The 15,074-nt window shown below is 44.9% G+C and overlaps 1 protein-coding gene across 4 annotated transcripts in view; it reads left to right on the top strand.

The window, feature by feature from the left end:
* DGKD (diacylglycerol kinase delta) overlaps positions 1-15,074 on the top strand; it is a 1,336,482-nt gene that overhangs the window by 1,296,384 nt on the left and 25,024 nt on the right. The window lies entirely within an intron of this gene.

Here is a 15,074-nt window from a genome sequence, read left to right as displayed (position 1 = left end):
TTGAAAGGTTAGGAATCAGCAGCCTTATATAGTCTCTACCAGATAAGAGGTTACCAAAGGTAAGTAACTTTTCTGTTAGGTGTACATTTCCTGAAATTGAATGGGGTAAGTCCAGATGTCTCACCTGCAGACTTAACTTCCCCTCAAGACAACTTTGTGATAAGAACAATTCCACCTTCCTTATATGTTGTATGAAAACCTTTCCCTGATCTGTGAAGTAAATGCTTTGGGCGTTATCGGTTGTACGAAAACCTCCCACTCCACATCAGACAAATCACCCCCCTCCTCAACTTCACAAAGGAGCTGAAGACATGGCTTTTTTAAGAACCACCTCACCGGTGGATGGTACACTCCCCCACACACCCCCTTTACTCCTGCGCCTTGAGACCCTTGTGGGTGAGTAGTTGCGCTTTACAAACACTTATTGATTGATTTTCTTGGCCTGGAAAGTAAATGCTTTGGTTTATTTCGTTTATTATCGGCTGAGATTCTTGTGTCAATTTTTACCATTTCTTCTAGAGACCTATTATAGGCCTCACGTTCTGTTGTCATGTCCTTTCGTGGCTTGTTTACTGTGGTTGATATTACATTGGCCTGGCTGAACCCTTAGTCTTTAACCTACAACCCATGCAGATTGTGGTAGACAGTTAATCCACAACAGTCATTTGCAAAATCATATAATTTCTGTGCCAGTGCATCTTTGTCAGCTGCCAGTGGAGCAATATGTAAAGTTCATCTCTGTGTGTTGTATACTAGGCTTTGCAAGAAATTGAACCTGATTTTCTAACCAGAGGATATCTGCCATATCACTTCCTCTGAGTGATACTTCTAACTGCAGATTCCTCCTCACCCTTGAATATTCCCCAAGCATCAGACTGGATATGACAAATCTTTGACCCTTCGAGTCAGAAGGTGACATTGTGCGCTCTCAGCCAGTGTCATTCCTCTTCAGAAGTGACGTACTGAACCGCATATAGGTTCCAACTATGGGCACTGACATCAGTTCCATTATTTAGTGCTACCAGACTCGTATTCAGACCTACCCCTCGTCTCTTGATGAGAATACTTTTCCAAAAAAATTGATGTACTAAATGCCAGTGTGTAAGGGAAAATATCATCCCCTAAAACCATAGAGTTCAAGCCTTGTATGGACTGTTGTAAGCAAATGTCGAACACATCCCCCCCAAATTTGACTTTGGTGCTTGGGGTTGAGTCACAACACTAAGGGCTGTAGCAAGTCTGCATTGATGAATCCGAAGGACATCCAGGACCATGAGGCAGAGCTGTTCAAAATGCTTCCGGCTCCTTCTGGAATTCCTTTTGGTCCCCATGAACTGTAAGGACCTCCAACTGGGACTTTGCTGGCGGGTTTGCCTTTAGTGCCTACTGGACCTCTGGACCCATTTTTGGCCTGACTCTAGCTTTGGTTCTGACATCGGTCTTAATTTGACAACCCATGCCGGCCCCTGTTAAGCATAGATGTTGTTGACACTGAACAAAGAAGCACAATCAATAGTGCTCTCTGACTTCAAAATGACTCACATTGATACCACTGGGCCACAGCCTGTCCGCAACCCATCGGACCCTGATGCTTTGTCCTTTCCTCAAGGAAGAGCCAAGATCACCCACAATCCTTTGGCACAGATTACGATAATAATAGCTATGATGAGTGGCTTGAGTTTCTCAACCACACACTGGTATGATGACCTGCAAGGATGCCTGTGGACTGGATACTTCTCCACCTGGGCCAGCTAGGGAGGAAAATGCCTACTTCACAGTGATGCTAAGGATGGCTGAAATTCTGGACCTCGAATCGCCTACTAGGGAGTTGAAAACCAATGTGCTCATTGAAGTCCTCCACCTCAGACAGGCTACTACTGAGCCTCTAATGACTTTCAGTAAGGCCCTCCTGGGCATCTGTCTTGGGACATGGGCACAGCCATCTTTCGGGCCACCAGTAAATAGGCAGATGGCGAGGAGCAACCACTCTGTCAGTGTTACCTAGCTTTCCTAATGCAGCACCTGACAACAGAAAGCTTAGTGTTGTAAGCATCTTCTAGCAGGGTCATCCCAAACAGTTTTCCTACCATCCTATCAGCTAGAGAGGCCAAGTAAGTAGAAACCCTTGCGAAACACAAGTTCTACTCCACGAACCCGATATTAAGGTCTATCAAAACCAGCTGCCTCTTGGGTCGATATACTTATGCCCTTTGGGACTCCACTTATTTACTGCCTGCTCTACAAAAGCATTTGCACCCTACCCTTCTACAAGCCATGTCTGTTGGCTGGGATGCTGCACAATTCCCACTGGGTTAAGTACTACAGATTGCCTTAGTTGGGCAATTAGCACCAGTGTGTCACTCCAGAAGACAAGACTGGATGAGATCTACAGGCTTCTCCTAGAATGTCCAATCTTTCCTCATGGACTTGCCCTTCGATGCTCTTCAGTGAGAAGGCAGATTCAGCCCTCAAGCTTTCTATAAAGCAGGGTCACATTGGACTTCTTCGGGTTGTCTGCTCCAAAATGTCAGTGTTGCCCCCTCCCAGGCTATTGTGTGGGCTTTCTTTACTGCCAGCACCCACCCATGCAGCCAGCCCATCAGACCCTACAGCTTTTACATGAACGAGGCAGTACCCACAGACCACAGGGGCAGTGTGCAGCCCAAACTTGAGCCCCAGAGCATCTGCAGCTGCAGAACCACTTTACTGTGTCCTTCCTGACATACTGTTGGATCCAGGAGGCGTCATTTTTCTTCCAGGATGGGAAGCAATCACTTTTGACCAATTGGTCCTGCAAACTGTTGCTTGGGGTTATGCCTTCTCATTTATTTCTACTCCATTGCACCTTCTGCTAACTTCATGATGGCTGACGGAGAACCGTATTATACTGTCTTACAGCAGGAAGTGCAAACCCTTCTTACGACAAGGAGTCTTAGAGTGTGTGGCAGCATCAGATGTGGGAACTGGCTGTTACTCCCCCTACTTTCTGGTGACAGAGAAGGCTGGAGAGATTCACTATTTACACGATTTTCACCCTCTCAATGCCTTTCTGCAGCTGGAAACTTCAAGATGCTCACCCAGGTTTTGACTGCTCCTGGTAGGGTTGGACCTGCAGGACACTTGTTTTCATACCCACATCTTGCAAGCCCACAGGTGTTACCTGTGTGTCACACTGGAAGAGGAGTGAGGTACTGGGTTTTTCAGAACCAGTACTGATCCGGTAACCCAGCGGTGCAAGGCTACACCCAAAGACCTCGGGTACTTTCCTGATTTAGACCACAGAAACTCAGAGTCTTCTAGGTGAAGTCAAAGATCAAATTTATTGGCTGCAGCCAAGTAACAAGCGTCCTAGAAGTACAACAGCACGGTTTGTATGTTCTCAGGAGACTGTTCTCCAATGCAAAGTCAGGTTTCCTTATATACAGTTTTTTAAGCTTCAGACAAACATTCTTGACATTTTGGTTGGTCATTCACATGTTTTCACTACAAAGGAAAAAACAGTGTCATGATGAAACCTCATATTTCATGTCATCCAACCCATAATAAATTACCCGGCAAGGCCTAGTATTTTACATCAGATAAGTGTGGGCCCCCAATAAAAACGGGCACCTCCCCCTCATAAAGTAAGAAGAAGAAAAGAGAAGGTGCAGGTGTGAGCAAGATTAGGCAGGGTGTGTGAGCGATAATAAGGGTTTTATGGCATGGTGTGCCTTGATGCTATCTGATTCGGCCACTGGGAGAGGGACTGACCAAACAGGTTTGGCCTGAGGCAATGGTTCCAGCTTGCCCAGGTCAGAGAAAAGTCAATCAAGGTGTACGTGTCCTTGGAATCAAATCTGACTGTATTATAAGCCTATGTGAGGGCAACTTTTAAAAATGGCTGCCGTGTATAAAATGGGAGCCACGAGTGCAGGACGAAAATGGCGATTTCGAGGTGAAAACGCTGCTGGAATTGAGCGAAAATGCTCATGCTTAGTGTACTAGTCATTATCGGTCTTTTGATACTAAAATTGTACTGCTGTGGCAAAGTAAATTACATGGGTCCAGAATTTTTAGAACCACAAACCCTTCTTTTGCCCTTACATAGGCAATAAACCTATTCTCATGCTAATCTGAGTCCAGGTCTATGTTTCTAAAGTCGTTGAGATGTTGCTGTAACATCATCCTAGTATTTAGCACGTCTCTTGGTGCAGGTTTCCTTATGCATGATGTAACACAGAGGCCACATATCGCAGGAGCACACTGCACGCATAGACAGAACAGGAAAAGAATGGCCAAGATCATCCCAATGACCATCAGAATCTTCCATCCCCATGCTGATATCAGTTCCCAGAACCATCCCATTAATGACCAATCTCCTCTATCTAAATGAATAGATTCGGAAATTCTATGCAGTTTGGAGATGGCCTGGTATACTGTTGGAGCGTTATCTGGGACAAAAACACAGCAACTCGATTGGATCAATGTACATACTCCACCCCGGTCTGCAAGTATGACATCTAATGCGACCCTGTTCTGAAGGGTCATAAGACGATCCGACTGGAGCTCAGCAGTCAAGTTACCAAGGGCACCAGCGGTTTCAGCCACGGTGGATTCAACCACTCTTATCAATTGCCTTATGCTCCTGCTGTTACTTATTTGTCCCCAGAACGGCAGAAAAACCCTTTACGAAGTCCCCAAATTCTTGTCCTGCAGTGTCTTCTTCACTGAAGACGCCTCTAACTATCCTTGTCTTGTGGTAATCTGCTGCTGCTGTGTAGGTAGGGGGCAACAGGAACGAAACGAAGCATGTGCCCGAAAAGTCAGGGGGCAACCATGTAAAGGCTCTATCATGGCAGATTAAATATGTACCCTTAGCTGCCAAGAGCGGAGGGGAAGTCTGAGATGCGAAGACATATGTCTCAGTGCAGACGCTTTCCCCTAGCTGAGCTCTGGGATTCTTGCCAGTACCTTGCAGACACAGGTGACCCTGATGGGGTACAACCCAAATCGGGGAAGATATCTTAGCTTGCTGTTTCTCACTCATTGTAGCTTCATATCCGGTCATGTTCCATCCTATATATGCTATTGTGTCATCTCTGGGGATAGTCTCGTAGAAGATATTGTCCTTCATCATATCTATGATACCTTTAACTAAAGCATTTTTCTTAGGGTTGTCTTCCGCAAAACGTAGGGGGTAGTGTGCATAGATGAATATCGTTCTGAATGCCCACACGGAACCATTGTGGTTGAAAGGCAGGATCAGATAAGGGATACCTTTATCTGCTGTGTGAGGCATAAGGCCACACACCCAACAGTTAGTTGTATTTACCACTAGTTGGTGTTGGTGCAAAAGCTGGATGAAGGAGTTATTAATGAACTCTAGTCCCCTAGAAGATTCATGTTTAGGGAGGAGTTGAAAAGAATGTGGGGAAACAGTGGAAGGAGGAGGTGTAGACGAGGTAGTGGGTGCCAATATCACGTTAAAACAGAATAAAACATATCCTATAAAAAACATAAGTATACTAAATAACATAAAAATGCACAGCAGCAAAAACCGTTTCCTGGTTATCGTTTCACATATTTTCTTCTTGAAACTCAGTCTTTCAACATGTTCTCCATTTTGGAAAGATTCCATCCTCTAACCGTTGCCGTTCGTGGCGGTTGGTTTACTTCACTTAGGAGTGTTCTGAATGTTCCAGGCCGCCCTAGAACAAACCAGACCTGTAGACCTTGTGTCCACAGGCTACCCCCCTAAGTCTTTTCAGCCACGATCCTACAGCTGAACCCGGATGGAGGTTCGAAAAACACAAAAAACAAAAAGTCATTCAAAAATAATTTTCCATATTGGAGAACTTTGCTAAAGGGAAGAAAAGTAAACTGTTTTATTTGTCCTTTATTCTTGGTCGTAGATTATAACGGTTAGTCCCAGGTATCGTGTGGTCCTGAAAAAGGAGTTCAGGTTCTGTAGTGTCCAATCGAACTGACGGTGATACTGCTGATTGTAAAATGTCATCACTTTCTTTCTCAGTGAGTGTTCCTTTTATTCGTGCATCGCTGAAAGGCAGAAGACGTGGCACGGTTTCAGTCTCTAAGTCGGCGACACCTTCCTGGACCCACCGGTCATATGGCAGAGGTAGGGGTACCCTTTTGCAATGGGTCCCATGGATCCAGTGTTTCTTCCCTTCCACTCGAACAGCTGATCTTGTGGAAAGAAGAACGAGGTGCGGTCCTGTCCACCTGGGCTGCTTGTTTTTGGTTCGCTGAAAGTTCTTTATTAAAACCCAGGATCCAGGCTCAATGGGATGACCTGGAGATTCAGAGACCGGAGGCAGGGTGTTGTGGACCTGTTGATGTAAAACACGCAATTTAGCCGTCAATTCATACAGATAGTCAAGCAAAACAGGATGCTCTATCTCGCTAAACTTCTTGGGCCTGGGCACTCCCCATATATTGGCCGGGCGGCCAAAGACTATTTCATAAGGACTAAGTTTCACTCGTGAATGCACAGTCATTCTGGTTGATAGGAGTGCTAAGGGTAGAGCGTCAGGCCATTTAAGACCAGAGCTCGCTTGTATCTTGGCCAATTTTAGCTTTAGAGTGCCATTATAGCACTCCACTAATCCAGCTGATTGGGGGTGATTTGCAGCGTGAAACTTTTGGTTTATGCCTAGCCCTTCGCATACTTCCTTCATCACTTGACCCACAAATTCACTTCCATTGTCACTCCAGATCATTCTCGGCATTCCGAATCTAGGGAAGAACTCTTTCACAAGGGCTTTGGCTGTGGATAGCGCAGTATTGTCTTTTAGGGGATAGGCTTCCACCCATCTTGAAAAGGCACAAACAACAACGAGTACGTATTTTAAGTTGTTGCACCTCTCCATGTGGATGAAATCTAGCTGCAAAACCTCAAACGGATACGTGGGAGGTGCAAAATGACCAGCTGGAGTTGGGGTTCCTCTACCAGGGTTGTGTTTCAGGCATACCATGCAATTTATAACCACATTTTCTGCGCACTTGGGAATTCCTGCATTTTGCCATACTGGGGCCAAAAACTTACAAATCCCTTTCACACTGATGTGAGCCATTCCATGGGCCATTGTAACCACTGCAAGCACATACGCATCGGGTAGCAACCATCTCTGATGTTCTGACAACTCGACCCAACAACCATTCGCATCCAATTTACCCGTACTTTCTCTCCACACACTCAATTCTCTCTCTGTGGCTTCAGCTTGAATGGATTTCACGCTTTCTATCGTGTCTTCACACATTCCAACATCACCAATCCATCTTGCAGGGCCCGCAACATACATTCGGCTCATCACATTCCTTGCCGTCTCTTTTGCGACCTCGTCAGCAAATGCATTCCCACGACCAACATCATCAGTCACCTTTTTATGTGCGCTACACTTCACAATTGCAACTTGCAACGGTAAAGTAAGTGAATCAAGGAGCTCATTTACCAACTGACCATGCTGTATTTTAGTTCCATGCGAGGTCAGGAACCCACGTTCCTTCCACAAACGCCCAAAACTATGGGCCACACCAAACGCATTTTGGCTATCGGTATAGATAGTCACTTTCATTCCTTTTGATACTGTACATGCTCTTGTTAGGGCTATTAACTCAGCTGCTTGGGCTGAATTGTGTGGGATACGTGCAGCTTCAACAATCGTACACAAAGTTGTCACAGCATACGCCGCAGTCGTGTCACCATTCGGGAGCTTAAGGCATGAACCATCCACCCACAAAGTACCATCACTCTTTGCAAGGGGAGTGTCCAGAAGGTCTATTCTCCCTTTCGTTTCTTTTTCTGTTCTATGGAGACAATCATGTTGTTCAGGAGTATCTAACTCCGTCACAATTGGCAATAACGTAGCTGGGTTAAGTGTAGTGCATCTTTTTATATGTACATGGCTTGCTAACAATGTCAACTTGTAACCTGACAATCGAGCACTAGTTAAATGCTGTGTCTTGGTTCTGTTTAACAACGTGTCCACTGCATGTGGAACCATTACGATTAATGTGTTATTCATCACTAAACCAGCAGACTGTCGGATAGAAACAGCAGCTGCTGCTGCCGCTCTTAAGCAGCTCGGTAGTGCCTTGGCTACTGGGTCTAAGGTTGAAGAGAAATAGGCGCATGGACGGTCCCTGTCTCCAAACTGTTGTGTCAAAACTGCTAACGCACAACCTTCTTTCTCATGGACATACAATGTAAAAGGCTTGCTGTAGTTGGGGGTACCCAACACAGGAGCTGAACATAATGCATCACGTAATTCGACAAAACTTTTCTGACAATCTTCAGACCACCATGGGACGGGATTTGGTGTATCTTTACAAGTTAATGCCACCAAGGGTTTGGCTATTAACGAAAAATTAGGTATCCATTGTCTGCAATATGATGTAATACCCAAGAAAGCACGCACTTCTCTCTGTGTTCTTGGCACACTCATTGCTGCAACAGCCCTGATTCTCTCTGGGGTCAGTTGCCTTCCCTCCTTCGAAAAGAGATGACCTAAATAGGTCACTTCTTTTTGACAATACTGTAACTTTGAAAGGGGCACTTTGTGGTGTAAATCAGACAAATGACGCAATAATGACAATGTTGCTTCTTTGCAGATCTCCTTAGTATCTGCAGCAACTAGCAAATCATCGACATATTGAATGAGAGTGGCGCCATCAGGTAACATAAGAGTGTCAAGCTGTGCTTTCAAAGCCTGACTATAGATAGATGGACTTTCACAATAGCCTTGAGGAGCTCTCTTAAATCTGAAGCTTCGTCCTCCCAAATTGAAGCCAAAAATGTCCCTGCTCTCTTCGGCAATAGGGATGCTGAAGAAAGCATTTTTCAGGTCTATCACTGAAAACCAAGTGGCTGAAGCTGGAATCATTGTCAACAATGCAGGGATTTCGGGGACGACTGGAAACTGTGGCACAACTATTTTGTTCACCTCTCTAAGATCAATTACAAACCTATAAACAGGTGGCTGAGTAGGGTCAGTATGCTTCAAGACAGGCAAAACAGGACTATTGCAAACGTTGCCTCTTGTCTCTTCAATTACATCCTTCTCAATCAGATCACAAATAATTGTTAACAACGCTTTTTCCCCTTCACTAGAGATCTTGTATTGGGGAATACGTGGCATTTTAACATTGGCTTTTAATGTTATCACATATGGCTGAATTTCCAAAAGACCTACATCATTAGGTCCGGTAGCCCAAAGAGTATTAGGAAGAGACGAAAATTCTGGTGGAAATCTGTCCTTTGACAAATACATTGGTGAAACCACTTTCTTACCCAATGTGAGTTGCACTCCAGAAGGAGAGCAATACAATGTTGCATACAATCTCTTTAACAGATCTAACCCTCAAAATAAGGGGTGTTTCAAATTTACAAGGTCCAACAGAAAGAGATATAGGGTTAGAAATCGGATTTCTAACTGGGGCGCCGGAAAAACCTACTGATACATTTGTTTCGCCAGACAAAGGTGCGCCAGGGAGTTTTGAGTGCATAATAGAACCCTTGGTAGCACCAGTATCCAACAGAAAAGGTTCTGACACACCTGATGCAATCACCTTAACATAAGGCCCACTCTGATCTACTGGAACTGAAACAACTCCCTCTCTTTGTCTATGGCTGTCCTAGCAATCATTACTGTCCAAATGCTCATCCTCTGTATAGTAATCATCAGTATAGTACTGAGCCGTCCTACCAGATGCATTAACCTGCTGATCAAATCTGTTCATTGAGTTTTATGGGGGGAATGGGCGCGCGCTCTGGGGAACATATCCACGTCCTCTTCCTCTAGGTGCTTGTGGAACACCTCGACCTCTTAAACCAGAAGTACCATTTGCGCGCTGTAGCAAAGCAGGGCAACTATACTTGAAATGACCCTCTTCCTTGCAGTATGAACACTGATTGGGACCTACTGGGATACGTGGTTGAGCATACTCGGCTCTTTGCGAGTTTCTCTGAAACGGTTGGGGCTGATAGTTATTCTGATAGTTGTTCTGTGCACCACTATTTTGACCACCACGTGGCGGGTACGCTTGTTGTAACAGAACCTTCGTTTTCAATTCTTTAGTTTTCTTCTCTACTCTATCTCTCTCATCTTTATCTCTATTTTCGTAGTACTGTGCAGTAGCCAATATCTGCGCTGAAGAGGAAACTGCCCAAGAACTTTCTGAATCTTTTAACTTTTTACACAACTCAGGAAGCAGATTATGTACAAATTTATCGACGAACAAACGTTGACCACCTTCCGTGCTCATATCTTGACCACTGTGGTCCACAAACGTTTCTTCAAACCTGGTGAAGAAATCTGATACCGTTTCTTCTTTCTTTTGCTTACATGCAGACAATTTATCCCAGTTTACACGCATCACAGGCATTATAGTTTTCATGTAATCAATAATCCTACCAGGAAGCTCTGTCACTAAAGGCTCAGGTTTAGCACCACCAATTTGTCGGGCATCTGCAGCAGCAATATTAGCCCATGTGTCACCCAACTCTTGAGCATGTTCTGTATGGCAAATTTTTCCCCATAAAGGCTGTGGAACAACATTCTCAAACAACATGTCTATGTCAGCTAAATTCATAATGCAAGACCCCGCAGTCTGTGACAATTCCTTGTAATACCCTGTAGGATTCTTATGGGGATCAGGCAATGTCTGTTTAAGGGCTAAAACTTCAGCTCGCTTCCATGGAACGTGTACCCATACACGCTGGAAATGAGGCAGGACAGGTGGATTAGCATTTGGGTCCCCTTCCCTCCATTGTGGGGGAACTTCTCTCATGGGGTACTGTTTCCCTTTCTTTTTAGCAGAAGAATCATATTTAAACAATAACCTGGAAACACCTTCAGTCCTAAACGACAATAACATCGCAACTGCTTTCTCGACATCTGAACCCACAATCAAACCTGTCGCGAAATCGAACCGTACACGACACAACTTAGGCGGATTGGGCTCCAAACCATTTTCCTCTAAATCCTCAGAAAGAAAAGTACACATTTTCTCAAAAACGTATCTCTGTTTTGGTTCTTCCCACTGATGGAAGACATCCATAACAGACTCTAGTTCATATCTCGCTGGTTCAGTAACCCATTTGTGCGCCAAATAATTCAGTGTCTCTTTCTCCCTACCATCAGGCAATTGGCTACGCAATTGTTTACGCTCTGAAACTGGAGTCGTAGCTAATGACCCAAAGAGAGGGGATAAAAGACTAGTCACAGTGTTTGTCATTCTCTGACGGACAGAGGGAGAGGTTGCCAAATGAACAGGAGGAAAAACAGAATGAGACAAGGCAGAGACAGAAGCAGTGTCAGAAACAATACCAGGAGTGGTAGTCGCTATAGTAGTCAAAGTTGTAGGAAGTAAAGGCAGAGCAGATGTCAAAGCCGGTGGCCCTTGAGGAGGCTGCACCGGAGGAATAGGAACCAACTGAAGAATAGATGGTGGGTGCTGTGGAGGAGCAGGAGGCAATGCAACCACTGGTTGTGCAACTAGAGGTTGCGGAGGTGCCGTGGCATTCTGCGCATAGGGTGGTGGTGAACTTAGCAAATGCGACATTAGGGGATCTTTTTCAGAGTCTTTTGCTGCATCTTGCTGAAGAGGCGGCAAAACTGGATAGCATTTATCTACTGTCATTTTATGTCACCTATGCAACTGCTCATTCAACTGTTCTACTTCGTTATCTTTAAACTGTATAGCAGCTTGCATAATCGAAATACCTTTTTCTCTCTTATTTTTCTTAGTTAATTTAATTTCCTTTTGCTTGGCTTCCTTACGCCATAAGCGGAAAGAATCAAACATTGCCGGCCGGGCTTTCTTCTTAAAAAGTCTAACTTCGAGGTTATCTAAGATTTCTGTGTCAAAGCTACCATTTTGGGGCCATTTTAAAACACCATCTTTTCTGGTGTAACGGATCCATACTTCATTATATGTGATGGGGCCTACTCCGTGCTTCACATATAGTTCATAGGTTGGAGTCCTCCAACCGGGAGTCCCTTTTACAACCAAGACAAAACAAATTTCCAAGTCTGCTAAGACCAGGCATCTTCGCTCACTAGTCTAGCTTCAAACTTCAAAGGATTATCGTTTACGATAGTCTCGTGAATACACGAGTCCTTCGGCTTTGGTACTTGCAAGTTCCAAATCAAAGTGATCCCGAAGGGATACCAAACCAAATGTCCAACTAAGGACCAAACCAAGTGTCCAACTAAGGACTGGGAGACGCTCCACTTATACTTAACTGAAAATATCGATGACGTCACCAGAAGACTCGTCTTATCGTTTCGCTCTACCAAACATCAAGGGTCCAAATCAGGGCGATAGCCAGGGCAGCAGTCCTTCGTAGCCGTCGGGAAGCGGGGAACCTCGCAGCAAAGACTTTCGGACCACGTCGACATGCAGGGGTCGATGAAGTGGCGGCCTTCCTCCAGAATTTTCACACGAAGCTCCTCACGGACCTCAGGCTTGGACCGGTACCGCTGGTATCGCCCCACGTTGGGCGCCAACTGAGGTACTGGGTTTTTCAGAACCGGTACTGATCTGGTAACCCAGCGGTGCCAGGGTACACCCAAAGACCTCGGGTACTTTCCTGATTCAGACCACAGAAACTCAGAGTCTTCTAGGTGAAGTCAAAGATCAAATTTATTGGCTGCAGCCAAGTAACAAGCGTCCTAGAAGTACAACAGCACGGTTTGTATGTTCTCAGGAGACTGTTCTCCAATGCAAAGTCAGGTTTCCTTATATACAGTTTTTTAAGCTTCAGGCAAACATTCTTGACATTTTGGTTGGTCATTCACATGTTTTCACTACAAAGGAAAAAACAGTGTCATGATGAAACCTCATATTTCATGTCATCCAACCCATAATAAATTACCCGGCAAGGCCTAGTATTTTACATCAGATAAGTGTGGGCCCCCAATAAAAACGGGCACCTCCCCCTCGTAAAGTAAGAAGAAGAAAAGAGAAGGTGCAGGTGTGAGCAAGATTAGGCAGGGTGTGTGAGCGATAATAAGGGTTTTATGGCATGGTGTGCCTTGATGCTATCTGATTCGGCCACTGGGAGAGGGACTGACCAAACAGGTTTGGCCTGAGGCAATGGTTCCAGCTTGCCCAAGTCAGAGAAAAGTCAATCAAGGTGTACGTGTCCTTGGAATCAAATCTGACTGTATTATAAGCCTATGTGAGGGCAACTTTTAAAAATGGCTGCCGTGTATAAAATGGGAGCCACGAGTGCAGGACGAAAATGGCGATTTCGAGGTGAAAACGCTGCTGGAATTGAGCGAAAATGCTCATGCTTAGTGTACTAGTCATTATCGGTCTTTTGATACTAAAATCGTACTGCTGTGGCAAAGTAAATTACATGGGTCCAGAATTTTTAGAACCACAGTAGCAGTTCCCTGTGCTCTCCTTTGGCCTCACTAGTATCTTTCTGGTGTTCACGAAATTGAAGACAATGGTTGCAGTACATCTGTGGAGGTCTGGGGTTCTAGTCTTCGCCTACCTCGGTGACTGGCTGCTGAAGGCAGGCTCAACCCCAAGCAGTTGTAACAAACCTCCAGACTATGGTGAACCTCTTAACATCATTGGGGTTCACTATCAACTTGTAAAGGCCACACCTGACTCATTCCCTGATGCTCCCCCTTCATCCGAGCTATTCTGGCCATGATGCAGGTCTGTGCCTCCACACCAGAGAGGAAAGTCCAGAACATTCAGCCTATGATCATGATGCTTCAGCTTCTGTTCATATCTCACTGCAGATGACTCTGAGGCTGTTGGAGGTCCTTGCCTCCTGCAACCAGCTGGTAAAGCATGCCAGATGGTATATGCGGGCTCTGTAGTGGAATCTGAAATTCCATTGGGCACAGCATCAGAGGAATCTATCTGACTAGGTCAGTATTCAGGTCAGCAGCAGACCCCTCTCCCTACTCCACCCAGAGCTAACAGTGGCGACCAAAGCATCACTTCTGGGTTGGGAATGTTCAGGTCAGCAGCAGATCCCTCTCCCTACTCCACCCAGAGCTAACAGTGGCGACCAAAGCATCACTTCTGGGTTGGGAATGTCATCTGGGAGACTGGAGCTGCACACCACCACCTAATGGTGCGCAGAAGTACTGCTAAACATTTTTCGGATCCAGTCTGTCACCTGGAAAATATTCAAAAGACGAGGAATCGGGGGTTAGAGTATCCACCGTTAATAGCAATAAGCAATAAGTAACTTGTCCTTTTGGAGCTTATAGTGTGCAGATCAACACCTTCTAAAGCTCCAGCACTTCTGGAAAATTGAAGAGACTTTTGGGGGTGAAGCAGTGGATTTCTGGAACATCTTACCTCAATCTCTGTAGTAAGTGGAGCCTTTTCTACTGTTTCACACAAGATTGAAGACCTATCAATCGACAGCAGTCCTCTAACCTTATATAATATCAGCTGACTGTTGTGAAAAAGCTGAACATCAACGTTCACTTTAGAAATGAAATAAAGGAATACATTCATAAATTAAGAAAGTGGGATAACAGTTGTCCCCATCTCAAGGGCACATAATATTTCCAGGTATTCTTTTTTTTTTCCTAATGATCAGGCACATTCTGATTTTCCAGTGTTGGTGAACATAAAACCAGTTGCACTACAAGTACGAGGACACAGTGGCTTATAAAACAGAGCCTGGAAATTGGAAACATGATGGTCCTGATGACCTGGGGCTACTGGTTTAGTGTAACTGTGATCAGCCATGGTTCTTCTGTGGCAGTGTTACAAGGATGCATATGCAAAGAACTGATCACTGTCTAATCCTGCTGATAGTTTTAGCTCTTCTCTCCTGAGACGACACACAAAAATGGATCAATGGTGCAACTAAAATACCTATTGTGATTTGCCTCATTGTTGGTTTGTATGTCTTTCATCTCTTCTTGTAGTGTACATGTTGCTCTGTATCTTTTGTGGGTATGTTAGTCCCCTTTCTAATGAATGTGTTTGTCCAGCTGCTCCTCCACTGCATTCCTGAGCGCTCAGGTTCCTCTTTTATGTGAGTTTGGGAGGTGTTTGCCTTCCTCTGTGAATGTGTGGTTGCTAATACACTT

The sequence above is a fragment of the Pleurodeles waltl genome, chromosome 11 (genome assembly GCF_031143425.1).
Source record: "Pleurodeles waltl isolate 20211129_DDA chromosome 11, aPleWal1.hap1.20221129, whole genome shotgun sequence".
In the NCBI taxonomy this organism is placed as follows: domain Eukaryota; kingdom Metazoa; phylum Chordata; class Amphibia; order Caudata; family Salamandridae; genus Pleurodeles; species Pleurodeles waltl.
The sequence above is the reverse complement of the archived record's forward strand: the minus strand, read 5'-3'. Positions and strand labels throughout refer to the sequence as shown.